This window comes from Aulonocara sp. 'chitande type north' Nkhata Bay, linkage group LG3 (genome assembly GCF_057382095.1).
Source record: "Aulonocara sp. 'chitande type north' Nkhata Bay isolate Kocher_YH1m ecotype deep benthic linkage group LG3, A_spYH_male_GT1.1, whole genome shotgun sequence".
NCBI classification, from domain to species: Eukaryota; Metazoa; Chordata; class Actinopteri; order Cichliformes; family Cichlidae; genus Aulonocara; species Aulonocara sp. 'chitande type north' Nkhata Bay.
The window spans coordinates 66,846,658-66,864,229 of record NC_141346.1 but is presented as its reverse complement, the minus strand read 5'-3'; the positions used below and the strand labels follow the sequence as shown (position 1 = coordinate 66,864,229).

At 42.5% G+C, this 17,572-nt stretch overlaps 1 protein-coding gene across 1 annotated transcript in view; it reads left to right on the top strand.

The window, feature by feature from the left end:
- The window catches only part of LOC147336683 (NACHT, LRR and PYD domains-containing protein 12-like), a 206,880-nt gene that overhangs the window by 50,653 nt on the left and 138,655 nt on the right, over positions 1-17,572 (top strand). The window lies entirely within an intron of this gene.

Genomic DNA, 17,572 nt, shown 5'->3' with positions numbered 1-17,572 from the left:
GGCAAGATAAACTTTACTTGTCACAATGAGACTTCTTCCCCATTTCTGTCAGTCCCTGCATCCCTAAATGCCTCCAGTTGTCCCGAGTTCTCTCTGACTGTCTCCTTGGTGCATTTAAACCCCTGTTCCTCCCTGTCCTCATCGTCTGTTGTCTTCGTCTCTGTTATCAGTCATAATTTTACCATCTCTGTGCAAGCCTGCAAATTTCTTTATTAAATCATAAGATTCTTAAATTCATCAAGTCTCTCTGTGCCTGGGTCCTCGTCACAAAACATGACATCACTGTTTTGTACATTTTAACACAATTTAATCACAACATTTGTGAAAGAAAAGCAAAACACTATTTTTGAAAAGTCTGTAACAAAACCATCAAATCTGATGAAGGTTATTTAAATGCTGCGAAAGAAGAATGGATTAGAATAAAAGAAATACATATCCTAACCTTAATTACTGGGGGAGAATAATGAATGATGCTCACAGTGAGTAAAAAGTAAACTGAGTGCATTTTTTGGACAGAGATCCACTTTTAATGTGTATGTATAATATAATACAGATGCATAAAAAACACTCCCGAAACAGAATAAATTATTACAAATAAATTATTACAACATATTTAAAAAATATATATAAAAATGGAGACAACTTTGCCTGTGGTAGAATGTATACAATGTATGAAAAAATCTTTACTGCAGATGCTAATTTTAAGCTTAAAACATTTTTAGAAACAGAGCACTCTGCTTCTCTTTACAGCTCCTCACTCCACCAGGGCTGTTTGGTGCTTTCTGATAGTGTGCAAATGTGGTGCACGTACTGCGGCAGTCATACAGACAACTGGACGGTCCAAAAGTTAGCCTACCTATTACTGGCTGAGGTTTTAGTAGAGTTGTGGCTGAACCATATAAAAATATATAATTAATTTTAATCTCCCCGATCAATGATCATGTTATATTGAAATGTTGTTAAAGAGGGTCAAAAATGTTTCAACCCAGTTTGTTTTGCAGATTCTGTACAGCAGCTTTAATATAGGGAGGACACAACTTCCTGATTGTGAGTAAAATCAGGTTTTTTTTCTTTGTCAGTTTAACAGTTTCTGTTGTGCCTGTCACTGCTCCCTGTCTGTTTGCTTACCTAGTTCTTCCTGACCTTGTGCTTCTCCTCACGTTCCTCTCTTTCCTCTCTCCCTCTTTGGAGTGACAATCATACACAAATAGATTGTATTCAATTAGATGAAAAATTACATTAATATGAAAAAAATACTATAGGGCTTTGGAGCGTGATGTCACGGGGGTGGGCGTGGAAAGGATTTTGGCCCGATCTGCCATTTTGGGGGTCTAGCGCAAGTGAAAAGGGAGCGAAGGCACACACAACAGCCATGGTTCGTATTTGCTGTGTGGTTGGCTGCAATGTTCGATCACACGACCGGCAAGAGAATAAGCTTGAAAATGGTTTATCTTTTCATTCTTTCCCAACCTGGAAGCAACATGAGGCAGCTCGTGTATCGATGTTACCAAACGAAGGCGTCCAGCCTGGAGAGCAGCTGTGAGACGAGCTGACGTGCAGTTCTCTTCCATCTCCAGATATCTGTTGGTGCTCCAGACATTTTCATTCCGGTAAGTTCTAAATATGTTCATATCACTCTTTATAGCCTATTAGTTTTATTTTCTATGCGCTCTGAGCTCATAGCAAATTAGAACAAACATCCTACTGAGTGATTTTGCAGAACTACCTTCTATTTATAGAGTTGCTAATTATTTGGCATTATTGCAGCAAACCAGCCCATGAAATGGATGAAACACATTGTGACTGAGTTCCAGCGCTACACAAGGGACCTGCTTCAAACATACCACCATGCCAATCAGATTACTACTTCCATGTGAGGGTGAAGAGGTGACCCTTCTGGATAAGATGGTGAAGGTTTGCTGCATTTTGGTGAACAGTGTGGTAATAAAACCAGGGAAAAAAGAAACCTGCTCCTGTTAGGTGACGGCTGTGTGCAGACAGGAATAGGACCCAGGGTGCAGACTCCGGAGACCGAACTTAAACCAAAACAGCTTTAATGCTGAACTCAAACATAACATAACTGGAAAAAGGTCAAAAATAAACTAACACCAGCGGCTTGACAAAACACACAGCAAAATAAACGGTAGATCGCGACACGGACACAGAGAAACACAGGGCTTAAATACACAGAGGGAGCAATCAGGAAATGAGTAACAGGAGGGAAACACAGCTGGGACAAATCAGAACTGACGAGACCAAAGAAGCGTAACCTGAACACACTGAGAAAAGACAGAGACCTTCAAAGTAAAACAGGAAACACATAACACAGACTGAACAAAGACACAGACTCGCACGCACTGCAACAGAGGGAACAGAGACGTGGGACCAGGGCAGACACAAACACTGACTGGACACGGGGATATAGCAACTAAGGATACACAGAGACGCGAACTAGACAAGGGGATACAGCTGACAGGGGAGACAGAGCAGCTAGAGAAGACAGAGACATAAACCATAAGACAGAACCAAGAAACCAAAGACTGGAAATAATAAATAATATAATAAACTCAAAAACCCTGGGTCAACGACCCAGGCATCTTAACATGCTCCTGTTAAATATTCTTAAGTCTTGTGCTGTTAAAATTGCTATATTTTTTCAAAAGATACAGTAAATAAAGTAATGTTAGTAGTGGGTGATATCATGTAAACACTCATGATTTTGTGTAAACATTTTGTCATTTGTAAACTATAAATGACATGGATTCTACATTGGAACTGATGTGATGTTCTATAAGGTGGTTTTAATAAAAAAAAGAGGCAAAAATTAGTTTGTTTCTTTATTCAACTTTTGAACAGTGGGACTCAGTCAGTAGATATTCAGTAAATGCAAATTATTTACACGGCAGTGCACTACAGGCATAAATCTAGACCCCTAGATAAAACATTATGGGTCATTCCCACAACCCACAGCTTTACTGTGTTCCAGCAAAGTATCCAATAGCAGTGACAACTCCTCCACAGTAGCAGGTGGGATTTTTCTGCTTTGAGGACGGCTCCTTTTACCTGTCAATACGGATGGTCTGTTTATGTTTTGATCAACAGCCTTTTTTTTGGGCAGCTGAAGAGGAGAAGTCCATCTCATGGCCAACCTCTGGCTGTATCTTGGTCATATTACCCAGCAAAACCCAGTATGCAGGTTCATCTATAACAGTCCTTGTGCCACAGATCAGCACTGTTGCTTCTACATTAAACAGAAGAGCAGCGACATGGCTGCAGGTCTCTGCGACTCCGGCCATACAGGTGCAGTGGGCGGCTTCAACCTTCCCTGTGATGCTCACAGTGACCCATGGCTGCAATGCTGGTTCATTCAGTCTTAGAGTGCAGGACCTGAAACACACACAGACAAAGTTCATTTAAAGACAAGAACTATGAGCCAAGGCCGACGTAAATATGTTTTATCTACTTTATCATAAATGTAACAAAGTGTTTAGAAAGTTAGCACATACATGTCATTTTTCATTTCTTTATGTGTCCATCTATAGAACGCTGCATGTTATAGTGTAAATCTGCCTGTTCTCTGTCAGAAACCTGCCTGCAGAAAATGAACCTAAAGCATGTAATGCAAGGATGTCATCACTTTAGAGATGGAGAAAGCATAAAGTGACAATTATGAATCACTTAATATGATAAGGAGATTCTGCAGGTCATTAATCAATGTATAAAACTAAAATAAAATGTATTTTAGTGACACAGGATACAAACATGGAAGCAAGATGTATAATTAGAATTATTTATAATAAATGTGAATTAATTAGTGCAATTTCTTTAACCATAAAGAATAACTAAATCCTTCAGGACAATGTCACATCAATGCACTGAACTCACTATGTTATCCCTCTAACAGCCTCCACATGTTCTCACTGTAATTTCCCCTCATGAATGAATTTATGCTGCACTAATGTGAATGTTTGCAGGGAAATCAAACGCATTTCACACGCAGTACTCGAGCTGACTTACCTTTGTTTGAATGACGACTTGTACGCGCTGACTCCACAGACAAGGTACAAAAATATGTCAGGCTACGTCAGTAGCGCTTGGTCTTCAGGGTTTCTACTCCACGGCCGTATTTCATACGGGTCCACATTTCCAATGCACGCTATTTTATGCAAGTACCGCTGCTTCGCCTCTGGACGCAATCGGTCTCTATACAGTTCATTCTCTTTTGAGAGGCTCTTAAGCATCTTTCTTGTAGTCGTCGTTCCAACACAGTGTGTTTGTTTTGATTCGTAGACCCCGAAAATGGCGCTGCGCTCCCACAATGCATTGCAGCGTGGCGTCAACTCCAAAGCCCTATTAAGATCACTAACAACAAGTCCTCTCTCAGTGTACTTTCAACCAAAAGGCAAATAACCCAACCACATAAAAGATATAAATACTGAAACACTGATCCAACATTATTCTTGATTGACGGATCATTTGATTTTACACTTTTACCTGAATGTGGCTCCTTTTTTTGGAAAAAACTTCCTTATATCCATTATGAACCTGGCTGTCTCTCTCTCTACACACACACACACACACACACACACACACACACACACACACACACTCACACACACCAGGAGTTATCAGGTTAATGGGCATCCAAATCCAAGATGGCGCCGCGTATGGATGCCCTGGTGCTTCAGTGCGTTACTTCTGTTTTGTTTTTGTGCATAACTTCTGTGTCTGGGCACTCCTCTGGATATTCTTACACCAGAGAAGAGCTTCTTAACTACAGGACTACAACACCTGTGGATTTACTTCCAATATTTGTCGCATCTGCGGCAGATTTACTGCAGACTCTGATCAGGAAAGTGAGACGCCGAAAGAGAGGAAAGCGAGCCGGCGCACTCGTGCGTCTGAGGAGACGCGGACTGCGAACTGCTCTTCCTGGGATCTTCCTTTCCAATGTACGCTCACTCAGGAATAAGATAGACGAGCTGGCCCTGATGAGAAGCATGAACAGAGACTTTGCCTCCTCCTGTGTCTTATGTTTTATGGAGTCGTGGCTCTGTGAGGACATCCCGACTCAAGCTGGAGGGTTTTCATCTGCTGCGCGTGGACCGGCAGGCCTCTCTCTCTGGTAAGACCAAAGGTGGAGGTGTCTGCTTCTACATTAATAGTGGCTGGTGCACAGATGTAACAGTGATTGCTCAGCACTGCTCTTCCTCTCTGGAATACCTTTTTATTCACTGCAAACCGTTTTATTCTCTGCGGGAGTTTGCTTCATTCATCCTGGCCGCTGTTTACATCCCGCCAGATGCGGATGCGCAGGCAGCTCAGTGCGCACTCGCGGAGCAGATACTGCACATGGAGCGGACATTCCCGGACTCTCTCATTATTGCTCTTGGGGACTTTAACAAAGCCAATCTCAGCCATGAGCTTCCCAAATACAAGCAGTATATTAAATGCCCGACCAGAGAGGAGAGGACATTAGACCACTGTTACAGCACGATCAGCGGGGCCTATCGCGCGGTCCCCCGCGCTTCACTCGGACTTTCTGACCACGTCATGATCCACCTGATCCCCGCGTACAGACAGAGGCTGAAGCTCTCCAAACCTGTCATGAGGACCAAAAAACTGTGGAGCAACGAGGCTGTGGAGGAGCTTCCCACGTGTTTGTCTACAGACTGGGACACAATGAAGGCTGCTTCTAACAGCTTGGACGAGTTTACGGACACTGTCACCTCCTATATCCACTTCTGTGAGGACAGCATTGTGCCATCACGCACCAGGGTGAATTATAACAATGACAAACCCTGGTTTACTCCTAAACTCAAAAGGCTGTGGCTGGAAAAGAGAAAGGCGTTCAGAAGCGGAGACAGGGACTGCTACAGAGAGGCCAAGTACAGGTTCACTAAAGAAGTGGACATTGCTAAACATCAGCACTCTGAGAAGATGCAGCAGCAGATCTCAGAGAATGACTCGGCCTCTGTGTGGAAAGGTTTTAGGAATATCACCAACTACAAGCCTAAAACCCCCCACTCCACTGACGACTTGCTCTTAGCCAACACCCTTAATGACTTCTACTGCCGTTTTGACGAGCCATCAGGCAGCCTTCACACCTCCAACGGCCCCAACAATAGAGACACTTTGGACACTCATTCCCCCACCTCTCCCCCCTCCATAGAGCCATCACCACCTTCAAACACTTCACCTACAACACCCCCCTCCTCACCCCACACAAAAGAGGATTTCACACCACCTCCTCCCACCACAACTCTTCATATTCATGAAGCAGGTGTGAGGAAGCAGTTTAAGAGTCTGAATGCTCGAAAAGCTCCCGGCCCAGACGGTGTGTCTCCTGCCACCCTCAGACACTGTGCAAATGAGCTGGCCCAGTGTTTTCTGGCATTTTCAACTCCTCACTGCAGGCATATCATGTGCCTGCCTGCTTCAAGTCCTCTACCATAATCCCTGTCCCCAAGAAACCTAGGATCACTGGACTAAATGACTACAGACCCGTGGCTCTGACATCTTTGGTCATGAAGTCATTTGAGCGCCTGGTTCTCTCCTATCTCAAGACCCTCACGGCCCCCCTCCTGGACCCCTGCAGTTTGCATACAGAGCCAACAGGTCTGTAGATGACGCCATCAACATGGCCCTACACTTCATCCTGCAGCATCTGGACTCCCCAGGAACCTACGCCAGGATCCTGTTTGTGGACTTCAGCTCTGCCTTCAACACCATCCTTCCAGACCATCTCCAAGGCAAGCTTTCCCAGATGAATGTGCCTGATCCCATCTGCCGGTGGATCACTGACTTCCTGTCGGACAGGAAGCAGCATGTGAGGCTGGGAAAGAATGTCTCGGACTCCCGGACCATCAGCACCGGCTCCCCTCAGGGCTGTGTTCTTTCTCCTCTGCTCTTCTCCCTGTACACCAACTGCTGCACCTCCACCCACCAGTCTGTCAAGCTAATCAAGTTTGCAGATGACACCACCGTTATTGGACTCATCTTGGACGGGGATGAGTCTGCCTACAGGAGGGAGGTTGAACGTCTGGTGTCCTGGTGCAGCCACAACAACCTGGTGCTGAATGCCCAGAAGACAGTGGAGATTATTGTGGACTTCAGGAAGCACACAGCCCCACTCCCCCCCATCATCCTGACTGACACCCCCATCACCTCCGTGGACTCATTCCGCTTCCTGGGTACCACCATCACCCAGGACCTGAAGTGGGAGCCCACCATCACCTCCGTCATTAAGAAAGCCCAGCAGAGGATGTACTTCCTGAGGCAGCTGAAGAAATTCAACCTGCCAACACGGACGATGATGCAATTCTACACTGCAATCATCGAGTCCATCCTCACCTCCTCCATCACCGTGTGGTACGCTGGAGCCACTATTAGGGACAAACAGAGACTGCAGCGTGTTGTGCGCTCTGCTGAGAAGGTGATTGGCTGCAGACTCCCATCTCTGCAGGACCTGTACACCTCCAGGACACTGGGGCGCGCAGCTCGGATCTCAGCTGACCCTTCTCACCCTGGACACAGTCTGTTTGACCTGCTCCCCTCAGGCAGGAGGCTCCGGTCCATTCGCACCAGAACCACTCGCCATAAGAACAGTTTCTTCCCCTCTGCTGTCGGACACATGAACAATAACCGTATGACTGTTCCCACCACTAACACATGACCCTACGCTGTGTTCACTGCATCATTCCATGTTTGCACTGATCACCACCTGCACTCATGTATATATCTTTCTACGTAGCACTTTTAATTCTTATTCTTATTTTTATTTTTTCATGTCTATTTAAGCGTAATTTATGACAGTATGTTTGCACTGAAGAACCGCAGCAATTTCCTAATGTTGTAAACCTGCTCAACATTTGGCAATAAAACCCTTTCTGATTCTGATCCAGTCAGTTAGCTAGTAAGTATCCATTTCAAACAGGACAGTGGTAACAACAGCAGGCTACGGACAATTTTAAGTTTTAGATTTTAAATAGGCTGTATGCATTTCAATGGGAGCAACAGGACGGTCAAATCTCGCTGATTTTACTACAGAGCAGGACGGATTGTAGGGTAGCAAACATCATCGGAAAACACATTTTCAACACTGCAGGTTACCTGGTGTAATGTTTTTCAGCTAAAAAGAAACATGGTCTGACTCCTACCTAACTATATAAAGAGTAACTGAAGGTTAAATGTAGCTAATATGTCCTGTTTTAAGCCAGGCACTTACACCTCCGCTCCGCTAGAGCCAGAGTAGAGGAGAGGCGAGCTGGAACAAACCATTATGGGAGGGGGGGTATCTATACTTTTGTTGTTAAAATGTTAGGTCTCAACCAAATACTGTGTTAGGGAAAATATTCTAAAACACTTCTTCAGTAAAGACTCAGAGAAAAGAAACACAGAGTTCTTGCTAGCAAGGGCAGCTCCCTACTGAGAGACTCCAGCGAGGAACCGCCCCTGTCTTTATTTTTATACTCCATTGAACGTATGTGTGTGTGTGTGTGTGTGTGTGTGTGTGTGTGTGTGTGTGTGTGTGTGTCCTGCTGGTCAAAGGGTCATAAAAGGTACATCCTTGGTCAGGAGAAGGGTGAGGAAGTCCAGCAGTTAAAGCACTTAGTCTAAAACAAACGTAACTACGTTAATCCTACCATAAAACAATAAAACAAGGTACGACCTTTTCCCATGCCCCCAGGATGTAGGTGTGGAATACACACCAAGCCTTTGTAGCCTGTTAAAGATCACACATCCTCACTACACAATTGATTATACACCTCTAAAAATATATGGTTAAATATTTCCTAATACAAATAACTACATATAGTATTCTACCATATGAAAACTTATATCACTAAAAGATTATACTGAATACAATTTTCCATTGACATACTGTATGCTTTTAATATTTTTAGTAGTGTGTCACACAAACAGCAAATATTGTCAAAAAAGTAAGAAATCTTTGGGGGTGCTTTGATTCATTTTGGCTAAAATCGCCCCTGAGTTGAAATATTAAGAAATAAATAGTAATTCATGTTTGTTGATTAGATTTATATGTTTAAATGTGTTATTTGTGCTAATTGTGCAATTAGATAGGAACCTTTTCTAAAGTTGTGTTGTGGCTAAGAGGGCATTTTTTGGCTGTCACACTCAGCAAGCTAATTAAGAGACGAGCCACGAGGTTTGCACGTGTGCAGAAAGATAAATAAAGAGTGCCTTTTTTTGGACCTCCCCACCACGTAAAAATGAAAGTTTATTCCCTTTGAGTGAGGCCAATGAGGTAAATGTTTTATTGATTATCGTTGTATGTAAATGCAATAGCCGCAGTGTGAGGTGTAATGTGTACTTTAGTGATCATTTTGTTGGAATGTTTCGTTGTATATAATGCTTAAGGACTTTAGTAAGAATATTCATTTAAGTTTGTATTTCCTTTTAGTTCTGACGGCATTGTATCGGCTGTGGTTGGACATCATTACATGTTAAGATGTGGAAGAATCCTCCTGTCCGAAATAAATGTCAGTTTAAACACAAAGAACAAGTTGAGCTTCATTAAGACTCGAGGGGAGTAACAATGATCATTGTTCTGACAGCATTTTGAGTGGGGACAGTTCAAAGTTATTTACTGATTGAAACAAGCTGAATGTTTCTGTGCACGATGAAGAAGATCAGCAGCAGCAGCTCAGCTGATCAATGAATTGACATCTATCAGTCGTTTCATGAGATGAAGTCATCAGCAGACATTTGTTTTAACTGTGTGATAAATGTCAGAACGTCAGGGCTCTGCTTTAGTCACTACTTGATGATCATTGGCTCATTGTTGAATCCAGTGGCCCAGTCTGACCTCTGACCCTTTGCTGCATGTCTTCTGTGTTATCTCCACTTTCATGTCTGATCTTCTGCTGTATCGTCCAAAATAAACATATGAATCATTTCCAACACTTCAGCAGATCTTTAGTTTGGGCAGTACAGCACAAAATAACACATATTGTACTATACTGCCCACTTCCTGATCTTATTGGATCTGTGTGTGAGGTTGGTGAAGGAAACACATATTTACTGAGTGAATCGCTGCCATTAGGAACTAGTTTTTCATATCACAGCCTAGAGATCACACAGGACCATTTCTGCAAGTGAAAATTGAAGGAAAATAATTGTATAGTTTGTGCGTGTGAAGTAGTCAGACTCGAACGTCAAGGAAGGTGGTAGGGAAGCAGACATTTCAGATTTCCAAGGTGAGCAACTTATTTACAGTGAAGTTAATTTAATGTAACTTAACAAAACTTCCTCCCCAAATAAACTCTATTAACAAAACTCAACATAACATGGATCTGGTGACACAGCTCACCTCTCCTCTCTCCTGCATCTGATAGAGACTGGCATTAAATACGGCCACCAATTTCCCTCCAATTGCCCAGCCAGTACCACTCACTCAACTGAGGGATCTAAAACGCTACACAGATTATCCAAAAAAACACAAAACCTCTACACACTTCTAACATGCACATTTACACAACTAAATGGCAGTATTAACGAAAGGAAAAACATTCAACAAATCCCTTTAAACCTTAACACAAACAAAAGGAAGCATCTCTATGGAAAAAGAAACCCCTCCACTTTGTTTGACCTGCTGATGTCATATGTGACATCATCAGGACTTTAAAATGAGGAAATCCCAGGCGGGCGTTTCCCCACACCTGACCCTTAGGACGACTGAAAAGACAAACAAAGTAAGTATGAACAAATGACTTAATCTGTAACATAATAAAATATAAAGAAACATAACTTAGTATTTGTCTTAATTTGCAGAATGTTTGATTTGCCGGCAACAGAACGCTTACACAAACAAACCCGGGATAGTGAGTGAAGCAATGTTACTTGACAAATAGCAAATCATAGCAAATACATAGAAACAGAATAATGTGTACAATGTGCAAGAAAAGGTAAACACATATGGGACAAATGGAGAGCATTGCAACTGCTCCTCCACTTTGTCACAGTGCGACTGTTGTTTGTAAATGAAAACTTATCCCAACTACATGTGCTGCTGACCTTTGACCTTTTCTTTAGGTGCACAGAGGCCAGAGGAGTCTGTGGAAACATCCAGAACTGAGGCAGTGCTACAGATGTCTTCAAATAAAGTGGTGTATTATCCATGGATGCGTTCCATTCCTGTTTAGACCTGCTGGCTGTCAATGGGCTTCATTCCATTTCAGACTGCCGGTGGTCGGCTGGAATCTAAACTCAACATGGCTCCTGTGTTAGAAGAGCCTCTGATTTTAAAATATGCACATTGAATAGTTTCTTTCCAGCACTATGGAGCTACCAGCCCAGTATATGTAGCCCATAGTAGATGGAGTTTTCAAGCTGGACTGACAAACATCATGACTCATGTGATCCCTACATGTGGACCTTTCACAGATGGATCCAAGTGCAGATTCAACTCTGCATTACATTTGACTTCAGCTGTTACACACTTTCATTTTCTAGCTGTGTCACTTCCTGCTTTTTGGATCAGATAGTTTATCCATGTCCACAAATGTTTGGCTGCATATTTTTATCATCTATATTTTCCAGTCTTCATGCAGCCGATATTTCATGTGAACTCCAATCTGCCAGCTGCCATCACGTTTTCAGGGTTAGTTCAGTGTTGGAAATGTAGGACAAACAGCAGCACATGTTCTCTAAATGTTTGCAGTCATTTTTAAATGACGCTGATACTACATGAGACATTTTCCACATTTATTGTCTTTGAACAGAGAATAATAAAGCCATCAAACATATACAGGCTTCTGCAAATACAAACTTCTGTGGTGCATTTGATGACCTGCAGAGGAGAACAAGTCAGGCTTTTCAGCCCTGACACAACCTCTTTGTTCTCAATACTACAAAACCTTAAAAGGCTGATATGCAAGTTTGCATGAATCACCAACACAGTTGTGTTTGTTTCTAGTGTAGTTATAAATAAGGTGATCAAATATCTGCTGACTGATTAGATCCAAGTGGAGGAGTTCAAGTATCTCGGGGTCTTGTTCGCGAGTGATGGGAGAAGGGAGCCGGAGATCGACAGACGGATTGGGGCTGCGGCTGCAGTAATGCGGACGCTGCACCGGTCCGTCATGGTGAAGAGGGAGCTGAGTGTAAAAGCGAAGCTCTCAATTTACCGGTCGATCTACGTCCCTACCCTCACCTATGGCCACGAGCTGTGGGTAGTGACCGAAAGAACGAGATCGCGGATACAAGCGGCAGAAATGAGCTTCCTCCGAAGGGTGGCTGGCCTCTCCCTTAGAGATAGGGTGAGAAGTTCAGCCATCCGGGAGGGGCTCAGAGTAGAGCAGCTGCTGCTCCACATCGAAAGGAGCCAGCTGAGGTGGTTCGGGCATCTGACAAGGATGCCCCCTGGGCGCCTCCTGGGTGAGGTGTTCCAGGCATGTCCCACCGGGAGGAGGCCCCGGGGCAGACCCAGGACACGCTGGAGAGATTATATCTCTCGGCTGGCCTGGGAACGCCTTGGTGTTCCCCCGGATAAGCTGGAGGAGGTGGCTGGGGAGAGGGAGGTCTGGGCCTCTTTGCTTAGGCTGCTGCCCCCGCGACCCGGCCCCGGATAAAGCGGATGAAGATGGATGGATGGATGGATGATTAGATCCAGTATCTATTACAGATGAACTGGATATCACAGCATGTTGTTAGTCCGTCATATCAAACTAAACAGTGTTGCTGGTGTAAATATCCTCCAATAAAGTCAGATGGGCTGAGGGCTGCTGTTGCCAGGTAACGATGATGTCACACTGGATCTTCTGATCTTGAGCATCGTAGCGCTCGGAGTCTGATGTTGGCTCATGTGTTGTCATACACCAACATGACGTTCTACTAGTCAAGGCCTCACCTTCACCCACTGATGCTGATCACACAGACCCACTAATAGAACTGTTTTATCAGGTTTATGCAGCGTCACCATTAATGTCACATTTAATCAGACCACATTTACATTACAAGCCCACTACAACCATTATCAACATGTTAAATTACATTATACATCTTCACTGACTTAAAGCACCACTATTTTAACCTGATTCATTTTTTCCACCTTAACAGTTCATTCCTCAAATCAAACAAGATATTTGACTCTCAGAAAATGTACCAACAAATATTTTTGCAATAAAATATTTATTTTTCAGCTTTTACAAGTGAAATCAAACAAGTGTATTTAACAGTGAAACCAGAGTGGAAGCTGCTCATATAGAGTCCAACCCAGGCTAAAAGTAAACTGAGTAGAGCATCATCATCAAAGTGTCGGCTCTCTGAACACGGTGCAAGATCACCATCTGCAGGACAAAACTAGTTTTTCTCCTCGTCAACGTCTAGATGACGTCATCGTACAGCAAAACGTGCAGATCAGGTGACATGACTGTCTGAGAGGCGGAGTTAAACTGTGGCAGGTAAGCATGTGGAGGAGGAGCAACAACATGACGCTGGAACATCATCATTGCATTATACAGTTTCCTCTCTAACTGGACGCAGCTGTGAACAAGAACAGCTGTGGAACCAGGGTCCTGAGTGGCATCTATGGATGAATGCAGGTCAGTGTGTTGCTGGTGGAGGTGATGAATCACAGGGTCCATCTCACGTTGGAGTCACAGCTTCTCTTCAGCTGCTCTGCTCTTCAAATGTAAGGAATCGACGGCTCTCCTTTTCAGCTCTGTTGGAATATCACCTTCTTCTGTCTGAGAAATGTTAATGAAACAAACCTGACAAAACACAAACAGCAGCAGTAACAGTAAATTGCACTTATACATTCACTGAAAACCCACATTTGAACTCTACCTACTTGTTCATCGAGGCATGAGCCCAAGGGCAAGGAGACTTCACAGACATGTTGAAATTGTGATGTGAAGACGGTGGCCTGTGGTGGCCACTGCAGACTGTTGGACTCTGTTACAATCTTCTTCAGTCTCTGTTACAGACGTGGATTTGATTGGACAGCTTTATAGCGATTCCCTGTTTGTCCCAAACAAAGCATTCAAAAAGACATTTACAGAAAACACCAACAACACATGATATTATTTATTATATATTATAATCATTTATTCATATTTATTTTTCAATGAAGATGACAACCAACTGGAGCTTAAATCATTGAATTTACATCAAGCACTTCAGATATATTTGAAGATTTCTACATTTTATGAATAGTGACAAAAATTCTTTGTGTTGTCAATAGAGACACATTAAAGCAAACTTTGCTTGATGACAATAAGCTCAGTTAAATCAGTACAATAAGTGTGGAGCCCTTCCCTGAGAACGTGTCTGCGTAGGTTCTCAGTCATCCAGGTCATGGTAGTCCAAGAAGCAACCACAACCTCCCTGCAGAACATTTTGCAAAGTGAAATTTGTTTATTGTCCCATCAACAGTTTACCTGCAGAATGGGTACAGATATCTTTTCTGTGAGGAAGTGATGCAGAAAATACAATGTGACAATGAAAAAGTGCTTGAGATTGAGTAGAGCGATCCTTCTTCCTTGCTTCATTTCTTGCTCGCAGTCTCTCAGCGTTGACTGGAAAATCAAATCAGACTCACACCATCTGCTTGTAATGTGGGCGTGTCTGTCAGTTGTTTGAAGAGCACTCTCTGGCCTAAACACAATAGGAAGATCAACACCGCCCCAAAACAAACATTTCCAGATTAGATGAATGGCACCGTAATTGGAAATGGTAACATTAACACGTTAACTTCCTGTGTTTGGTCTGCAGTGGGTAACTCGTGATTCAGGGATCTACATTTAAAAACGCACATGTAAAACTGACAGCAAGGTTTTCCCATCATATGGTCGACATAACTAAGCACAACTGTTAACCTTTATGTTTGCTAACATTTGAACTCTTACGATTGGAATATCAACAAAACACTAAATATAGTTTAATTCAATCCTACCTGAGCTGGTTGAATTGAACCAGTTTCAAATTCAAGTTCAAATTGTATTTATTACACACAAAACCATACACAGTATGACATGAGGTGAAATGCTTGTAGCTGTGCAATGCCCGACCAGTTTCATGACATACTTCCTCTTCCATCTGGGAACAGAATCTAAAGACAGGAAGTAGCCACTGTCAGCTTCCTGAGTACCCAATAAGAAACAAATTAGGCAAAATCAACAAACCTTTGGGTCTCGTTTTCAAAAGTGCATGTTTGTCAGCTTCTGTCTCTCTTTCCATCCACTGTTGGATGTCTTGTTCTGAAATAGTCACTTGGACAAACATGGAAGAGAAAAGATTCACTTGCGACTACAAGCATACGTTCCATTAAAGTCGGGTTTCTCGGGGACTCTTTCAGGATGGCAGAAATCTCCTCCTCAGCAGACTTGTGACCTTCTCCTCTTTGTCCCATCTCTGAAGGAGCTGCACTTCTATCAGTAGGAACTGTCAGCTCTCTCAGTTTGAATGTAAATGAGTCATTTTAACTACTAATACAGAAACATGTGTACCTAGATCCGATGACTTCCTCCTCCCATAATGCAATAATGCATCAGTCAGAATTTCCAGTCGATCTGATGGAGTCATCTCTTTGTGACTCCTGCAGATCTTCTGAGGAAGGAGCAGAACCTCTCCATGCCTTCTCCATCGTTCAGCCCAAACCCAGGAAGCCGTCGTGTGCTCTAAAAGATTTCTGATTAACACATATTTACTGTTTACTGTACAAGAGTTTATCAAAGTATGGACTGAATAGTGTGTGCATGTGCTTAGGATGACATGTGTGTCAGTTTGTGTACATTGACCAATAAATCATAGCTGGCACTGCAGTTTATGTCCATAAACATGGACAGCCAGGGAAATACCTCGAGGTGTTCCTCCTCCACTTGTCTGATAAACACCAAACAGTGTTTTATAAACAGGAAATGTTGTTCTTGTGTCATATAGTAAAAGAAAATACTCACATGTATATGTGAGGACGGCACACACACGGTGTCGTATATGAAATTCAGCTTGATGTTCTTGTCCTGGTATCTTTTCACCAGCTCACTGATGACATACGTTGGATCTGCTCGCCTGTTTAAATAAAAAGATCATCTCAATGGTTTCGAGTCAATAAGAGAAATAATATTTTTGGGAAACATTTGGTGACATTGTTGACTGTAGGTTAATGACGTAAGCATTGATTAACAACTCAGCGTTCTCCATGAATCATGTTCAAAAACATAAAGGGAATTTCATGACGACAGGAGGCTCCAAATACACCAGTTACACCAGTTACACCAGTTACATCCTGTGTTTTTGGCTGGTTTTGTGACTGAAGTAAATTTCCAGCTTTAAAGTTGCTACAATCCTAATTACAAAAGGAAATAGTAGTCCTCAATCAGCCATAATAACTTTAACATGACAGAAATTATCTTTAAAATAAAATAAAAAATAGGGGTGTGTGTGTGTGTTGGGGGGGGGGGGGCACTCAACATCTGCACATTCAAAAACATCTGTTTCCATCACAAATACTTCAAATGTTGTTTCTTACATAACCAATCCATTTAAAACTATGACTTATTTAGGAGAACACATTTTCCTCAGCTCAGCTGGTTTGGAGCTATCAGGATGAGACAGCAGATATTCCTCTACATCTTTGTCTCTTACAAACATGATGTTTCCATGAAAGCGTTCAATAATACTTCTTCTTTTTCTTCCAAGACCAAAGTAGGCATCCATGCTCACAATCATTGTGCCATCAGTCTGAAACCAAACATCAACACTGGTTCATCCATTTCTGTCATTGATGGAACCAAATCTTATGACAGGATTATTAACTTGGTTGGTAGATCATTAGATAACACCTCACAGACTGATCACCAACCCACTCCAGTGCACATAAGAGTAGAAAATATGATCTAGTGTCAACATTTATGGACTTTTTAGCCTGAAACATTTTTATATAGAGAAATGTGTCAAATGCTGTTAAACTGTATGAACTGCATTGTGTTGCACTGAGGAATGACACTCTAGTGTCCTCAGTTGTTGGTGAAATACTGAGATATGAACCTGCTCGTTTGAAGCTTTAGGAGTAAAGAATTATTGTCAATGTATGAAGACAACAATGATTTTTTTGGATTAGCTACAGAAACATAAATTTATATCAATCGATGATACAGCAGCATAACAGAATGACTCATTTCTGATGTCGATACGATGTCAGGTTGGAAAATGTTGAACTTAAAGTATTAAATGACCTCCAGAAAAGTAAGACAGTGAGTCATCCCACAATTGTTTTTATGAACCTCCTGAGACCCACTGCGCTCATATGGTGACATGGTGATGATGGTAGCTCCATCTTCATCCTCCTCTTTCCAATATATCCACTAACCCTCTTTGCACAATCTGTCTCAGCCTCTCAGACTTTCAAACCTGAGCTGTGCCTGCCATGTACTCATTGCTAATCCTTTTCATTTTGGCCAGTTCAAGCATTTAGAAATAAATAAACACAAAAACACCATTCAAAGATAATTTTTACTTTTTCTACTTATCAGGTACGACCAATCTGAAATATCTTTTGGAGAAATGAACATTATATCCTAAACTTGACCTCAGGCCCATCAGGTTA